Source organism: Lactuca sativa, chromosome 7 (assembly GCF_002870075.4).
Source record: "Lactuca sativa cultivar Salinas chromosome 7, Lsat_Salinas_v11, whole genome shotgun sequence".
In the NCBI taxonomy this organism is placed as follows: Eukaryota; Viridiplantae; Streptophyta; class Magnoliopsida; order Asterales; family Asteraceae; genus Lactuca; species Lactuca sativa.
The window spans coordinates 40,558,774-40,566,263 of NC_056629.2; positions in this window are offsets into that span (position 1 = coordinate 40,558,774).

Genomic DNA, 7,490 nt, shown 5'->3' on the forward strand with positions numbered 1-7,490 from the left:
AAGCGTATATGAAAACTTTTCTCTCTAAATTTGGCATGATAGGAGACTCTAAAGTGAAGGTTCCAATGACATTCGGAACGAAACTCACACCTTCTCTGGAAAAACCAGTTGCGGATATGAGCCTTTTGTCGTTAGATAATTGGTTCCTTGATGTATCTAACAGCTAGTAGATCGGATATTATGTTTTCTGTTTGTTATTGTGCACGGTTGTCACACCCCAAAACCAAGAACGGCGGAAACGTTCTGGGGCGGAGGACGTCATGTATAGTATCACAACACAGTAAATGTAAATAAGCAAACAACATCATCCATTGCATTAAATATATAATTTCAATACAAGCGTGTTCTGTACAGTTATAGACACCAAAATAATGTAAAACAAAATAATATGAGATGAGTCTTGAATACGCTCCATCTTCTCAAAAGCTGGCCTCGGTACCTGTCTACTGATGACCTGAGAATACAAGTTATTTTGAAAGAGTTTATCAGCATTAAGCTGGTGAGTTCATAAGTATTTTAGTGTCAATGTTTGATGTCAAAACGTTTGAACCTGACGCAAGTATAAGTTGAAAATGTATGTAAGTGTTTGATAGTGTTTGTAAAAGTTTGAATCTCTCAGAAAAACCTATATTTTCTATTAAAGTAACCTTCTACCAAGGGTTAGCTGTTTTGTATACTCGTTTGTTGTAAAAGTATGTAATTTCCCAAGTGTAACTATCATTTAATAAAATATAGTATGTACATTAATGCTTAAGTGAGGTTATCACTAAAATATGTAATGGGTAAATCATTGTAGTACTGTAGTTTTGTATAATAAGAACTACTGTTGTACTAACTACCTTAAACCGGATTTATATTAAGGTAAAATGTGATAAATTGCACCATGCTATCGACTGGTAACAACGACATACGAATGGTCGTAATAACGGAATGACGTTTGGCACCCGCAGACCTGCAGGTCCGGCTGTAGCTAGCAGCAAGGTGTAGGATAGTCAATCCAGTATAGATCTATACGCAAACTCACGCTCTCCCTCCAAGAGAATTCTGGCTACAACTCGGGACATGACATTTAAGGCATGCTCCGATACAGTGGATCACAATCGTTAACGTATTCATGTATATGTAATGTTTCTCGTTCTAGTATAATCGTATATGTTCTCTTTCTAGTATAGCTGTATATGTTCATGTTTCTAGTATAGCTGTATATGTTCATGTTTCTAGTATAGCTATATATGTATGATCCTGTGTTACCCCGATGGTAACTAACTAATGATGTACTGATAAGTATGAATATGGAAGTACTTTTATGTCTATATATGTATATATGATATATAAGTAATATTGAAACGGCCTTCGGATGGTCACCCGAAATCCCACCAGACCACATCCAAATCGAGAAAAAGGAAATAGGGTGGATGGCCTTCCTAAGCCCTTTAAACATTATTTATATATCTATACATATATGGGCATGCAATTGAATATATAAAAGCATAAAATAAGTTTTCATAAAACATTTGAAGCATAAATATTATTTCAAGAAAAGATCGACTTGATGTCAATCTTTAAAACAATTAGAAGGCATAAGTTAATAAAACAGTTTAAGTATAAGAAGCATTTGTTTGAATCACAGTCTATAAATAAGTTTGGATAGTAAAAGAGTTTGTAAAACATTTTAAAGTAAAGCAGTTTGATAAACAGTTTGAACAGTGGTAAAAATCATCGTTTTCCTAGTTATTAATCACATGTGATTAAATACAATCACATGTGATTGAAGCAATAACTATAAGTATTTGACTTGTATTCCCCCCCCATAAAGTATTTAAAACATTTAAAATCATTTCAAAGGTTGATTAAAGGGGTATGAACTCACTTGTGGTGAGTTGTACGAATTGTAGTGTCGGATACCGTGCTAGGTGGCAAACGGAGACTTGTTTACACGCACGAGCCTAGTTATCATATAATAAGCATATATATAACTAATTAGCCAAATAATAACTTAACAAATAAGTTAAGACACTTAGGAACATGTAAACACTCTTCATAAGTGTTTAAGGTCCTAATGGTTGCATCTAAGTTGCTACGGGACAAGGCATAAGGGTTTGAAACATCAAATGGCCTTGCATAAGGGTTCACCACCCAAAAAACCCCACCCTTTGGAGTTTACGGCCGTAAACTCATGGGTTTATGGCCGTGAACTCCTCACTTGGTGGTTTTGGGTGTCTTAAGGTGTTATCTTGATCCTAGAACACTCCTAGCTTTGTTGGAATAATACATGAAGTAGTTTAAGGCCCTAGAATGCTCCATAAGGGAGTTTACGGCCTAAAGTCCATATACCCTAGAGTTTACGACCGTAAACTCCTATGGGGTGATGGCTTTTAATTCATTTGAGGCACTTGCACATCAAGGATAGCTTCCATGATTTTATCTAAGGCTAATGGGGACAAGAGGCACACATTTGTGCCTTCACTTGGAGTTTACGGCCCAAGTAATGTTCCTTGGCCGTAAAATCCCTTTAAGGGATGTTCTTGATGTCTTTTACTCCCCATTCAAGTCCTAGGTGTTCAAGGGTAATTGTCTTAAAGCCTTAGGGGTGTTTGTGGTGCATTTAACCCTTGGAAAAGGGGTTTACGGCCCAAGAGAGGTTCTTGGCCGTAAACTCCTATAAACCTATGATTTTGAAGTGTTTTGATGTCCAAAATAGGTACAAGCATTTGAGGGTTAAAGTACTTAAGCTTTAGGGGTAGTTTAGGGCACTAAATGCCCTTGAAAAGGGGTTTACGGCCCAAGAAAAGTCCTTGGCCGTAAACTCCTATTACTTGGGTTTCTTGGATGCTTTCTAGTCTCTAAAGATCATACACAAGGTCCTTTACAATTTGTCTACCAAGGGAATGGGACTAGGAAGCCTTAAAGCTCCATTTTGGAGTTTACTCCCCAAGAACGTTCTTGGGCGGTAAACTCCCGGATCTTGTAATCTAAACATGTAATTGATGTTATAAAGCATCTAACAAGTATTGAAACACATTTAGTAAAGTAGACTCACAATCTGGGATGAAAACCCGAAGATCCGTCAGAGAGAAAATGGCTTTTCTCTATTTGGAATTGTGAATAATGAATTAATTTAATTCAGAAAACTATTTATAGTCCTGAAATATTTTGGCAGAAAATATTTTTATTCCTGATATAGGACTTTAACATTATGAAACTTGGAATGCTCAAATTTCACAAAACCAGGAGCATCCACTCTCCTGATAACTCCTTAAACATAAACCCTAATGTACACAAACTGGTTCGGAAAAGTGTGAAAATCACCGAAACTGGACTAGCTTCTATTGAATAGATAATGTTCGTACAAAAGGAAATTTCGGGTTGTCACATCATCCCCCTGTTAGAGGGAATTTCGTCCCGAAATTAGAATTTAAGCAATTATGAAGTTACAACAATTAAGCGAAAACTTGAGGGTATTTCAGCTTCATCTGATCCTTGCGTTCCCAAGTGAATTCCGGTCCTCGCTTGGCGTTCCAGCGAACCTTCACGATAGGGATACGACTTTGTTTCGTCTGCTTGACCTCAGGTCCATGATCTCTACAGGTTCTTCCACGAAGTTGAGGCTCTCGTTGATCTCGATCTCGTCGAGTGGGATTACAAGAGTCTCGTCGGACAGACACTTTTTCAAGTTAGATACGTGGAAGGTAGAATGTACGTTACGAAGTGTGTCGGGTAGGTCGAGTTTGTAAGCTACGGGGCCGACTCTTGCAAGAATTTCGAAAGGCCCTATGTACCTCGGATTAAGCTTCCTACGCTTGCCGAAGCGTATCAAGCCTTTCCAGGGTGAGACTTTGAGAAGGACTCGGTCTCCTACCTGAAATTCCAAAGGTTTTCTTCATTTATCGGCGTAGCTCTTCTATCGGTCTCTAGAGGCTTTCAATCGTTCACGGATCTGAACGATTTTCTCTGTTGTTTCCCGAATGATTTCCGGACCGGTGAGAGTACTGTCGGAAGCTTGCCCTCTTGCTAATTGGGTATCACCCACCTCAGCCCAGCACAGAGGGGATCTGTACTTTCGGCCGTAGAGAGCTTCGAATGGAGCAGCCTTGATGCTCGTGTGATAACTGTTATTATAGGAAAATTCGACAAGGGGTAAATGAGTATCCCATGCCTTCCCAAAATCAATCACACAGGCTCGCAACATATCTTCCAGTGTTTGGATGGTCCTCTCACTCTGTCCGTCGGTCTGTGGATGGTAGGCTATGCTCATGTCCAGTCTTGTTCCTAGGGAATGTTGTAGTGATTGCCAAAATCTTGAGGTGAACCTACTATCTCTATCGGAGATAATGGAAATAGGTACACCATGTAGCCGTACAATTTCCCTAATGTATGTTCTCGTAAGTTTCTCTATCTTGTCGGTTTCTTTGATAGGCAGGAAGTGTGCAGACTTGGTCAATCTTCCAACGATGACCCATATGGTGTCAAGTCCACCCGTCGTCTTGGGCAACTTGGTTATGAAATCCATAGTGATCCGCTCCCACTTCCATTCCGGGATCTCTGGTTGTTGTAATAAACCAGAGGGCTTCTGGTACTCGACCTTAAGCATTTACTTACGAAGGTAGAAATCTCTGCTTTCATATTAGGCCACTAGTATAGCTCTTTAAGATCCAGATACATCTTCTCTGAACCTGGGTGGACGGAATACCGAGTGTTGTGCGCCTTGGTCATGACCAAGTCTCGGAAACCACCGTGTTTCGGTGTCCAGATCCGGTTCATGAAATATAAAGCTCCATCACCCTTGGTTTCTAAATTCTTGTCCATTCCTCTAAGGGATTCACTCGACACATTTTCAGGTTTCATGGCCTCAAGTTGAGCCGCCTGAATTTGCTTAGTCAGGTGTGAATGGATGGTTATTGATAATGACTTGACTTTGCGACCAGAATATTCCTTCCGACTTAGGGCGTCTGCTACCACGTTGGCTTTACCCAGATGATAACGAATATCGCATTCGTAATCACTGAGTAGCTCGACCCACCGTCGTTGTCTCATGTTGAGCTCCTTCTGATCGAAAATATGTTGTAAACTCTTGTGGTCGGTAAAGATAGTGCTCTTCGTTCCATACAAGTAATGTCTCCAGATCTTCAGAGCAAACACTACTGCTCCTAGTTCAAGATCGTGGGTCGTGTAGTTAACCTCGTGTGTCTTCAACTGTCTCGAGGCGTAGGCGTTGACCTTACCTCGCTGCATCAGAACACATCCGAGTCCTTGATTGGATGCATCACAATAGACTACGAAGTCTTCTATTCCTTCGGGAAGGGATAGTATTAGTGCGGTGCACAAGGCTCGTTTGAGCGTTTGGAACGCTCTTTCTTGCTTCTCTTCCCAGTCAAAGGCCACGCCTTTCTGGGTCAGGGTTGTAAGGGGTTTCGCTATTCGGGAGAAGTTCTGAATGAACCTGCGGTAGTAGCCAGCGAGACCTAGAAATTGACGAATTTCTTTAGGCGTCTTTGGCGCTGACCAGTTCTCAATGGCTTTTATTTTGGATGGGTCCACGTGGATTCCCTCTTCGCTTACCACGTGTCCTAAGAATTCGACTCTTCGGATCCAAAATTCACATTTCAAGAACTTCGCATACAGTTTCTCTTTTCGTCATGTCTCTAGAACTTGTCGCAGGTGATCGCCATGCTTTTTCTTACTTCTAGAGTAGATCAGGATGTCGTCAATGAAAACGATGACGAACTGATCCAAGTAAGGTCGGCATACTCTATTCATCAGATCCATGAAGACTGCGGGCGCATTGGTCAATCCGAATGGCATCACCACGAACTCGTAGTGTCCGTAACGAGTTCGGAAGGCTGTCTTCGGCACATCCTCCTCTAGCACTCGTAACTGGTGATATCCGGATCTCAGATAAATCTTGGAGAAATAGCTCGCCCCTTGCAGTTGGTCGAATAGATCATCTATGCGTGGCAGAGGGTAACGATTCTTGATCGTCAATTTGTTGAGTTCTCTGTAGTCAATACACATACGGAATGATCCGTCTTTCTTCTTAACGAACAAGACCGGTGCTCCCCAAGGTGAGAAGCTTGGTCTTATAAAGCCCTTGCTGAGCAGTTCATTAAGTTGACCAGAAAGTTCCTGCATGTCAGCTGGTGCTAAACGGTAGGGTGACTTGGCTACTGGGGTAGCTCCTGGGACTAAGTCGATTCTGAACTCGACTTGTCTTTGCGGAGGTAACCTGGGTAGTTCTTCTGGGAAAATGTCGGGGAAGTCGCTCACTACTGGGATGTTCTTTAGTTCTTTCGTTTCTAGGTTCGTGTCGACGACGTGAGCAAGGAATGCGTGGTATTCTTTGCGCATATATTTCTGTGCTTGAATACTAGATATAATGCGAAGACTCGCACCAGGTTTGTCGCCGTAGACTATAAGAGTTTCGTTAGACAGGAGGTTTAGACGGACTGCTTTCTCGTAGCACATGATGTCGGCGCGATGAAGACTTAACCAATCCATGCCGATAATAACGTCGAAACTTTTTATTGAGACCGGCATAAGGTCGATTGGGAATGAATGGTTATCTAAGGTTAGGAGGCAACCTAAGTATATGCTATTAGTACTTTCAGTTTTCCCATTGGCCATTTCTACTGTGAATTGTTCATTAAGTGCATGTGGTTGTTGCTTAAGCATGCGAGAAAATTTGTGGTTTACGAAGCTTTGCTCCGCTCCACTATCGAACAGAATGCATGCATAGGAGTTATCGAGGAGGAACGTACCAGTCACCATGGTCGGGTCAGCAACTGCTTCCCCGTGACCTATAGCTAGTACCCTTCCTGCTCCACCAGCATTCTTTGCTTTGGGGCAGTCCCTCTTATAGTGGCCTGCTTCGCCACATCCATAGCAAGTTGGGCTCGCGCCAGAGCCAGGGACTTGGTTGATAGGTTGTGCCGGGAACTTACAGAAACGGACGGTGTGTCCTTTTCTGTTGCAGTTTGAGCACTGCATTTCACGGCAGGGGCCGTTGTGGTGGTAGTTGCATTTGTTGCACTTGGACAAACTTCCAACGTACCGACTCACCGGAGCAGTAGTAGCAGTAGTAGGGGTTATTGCGGCATGCATTGCCACAATTTGCTGCTTTTTGGCAGCCTGCTGTTTCTTCTTTTCACCCCAGAATTTCCGCTTAGTGTCAGCGGGTTTGGAGGGTTCCGGAATGGCTAAGGTGGTTGTGGTTGCAGGGGTTTTGACTCCATGGTCAATGAGTCTTTGTGCCAAACACTTGGCACTGTCGAAGGTAGCGGGGTTGGATGCTAAGACATTCCCCTGGTACGGAGGCACTAGCCCCCATACGTACCGTTCGATCTTTTTCCCTTCAGTGGGAACCATATTGGGGCATAGGGTCACCAGTTCGCTAAATCGGGCAGTGTAAGCGATCACATTGGCGCCCTTTATGGTCAGGTTCCAGAGTTCATGTTCTAACTTCTGGACTTCACCCCTCGGGCAGTATTCCTCAG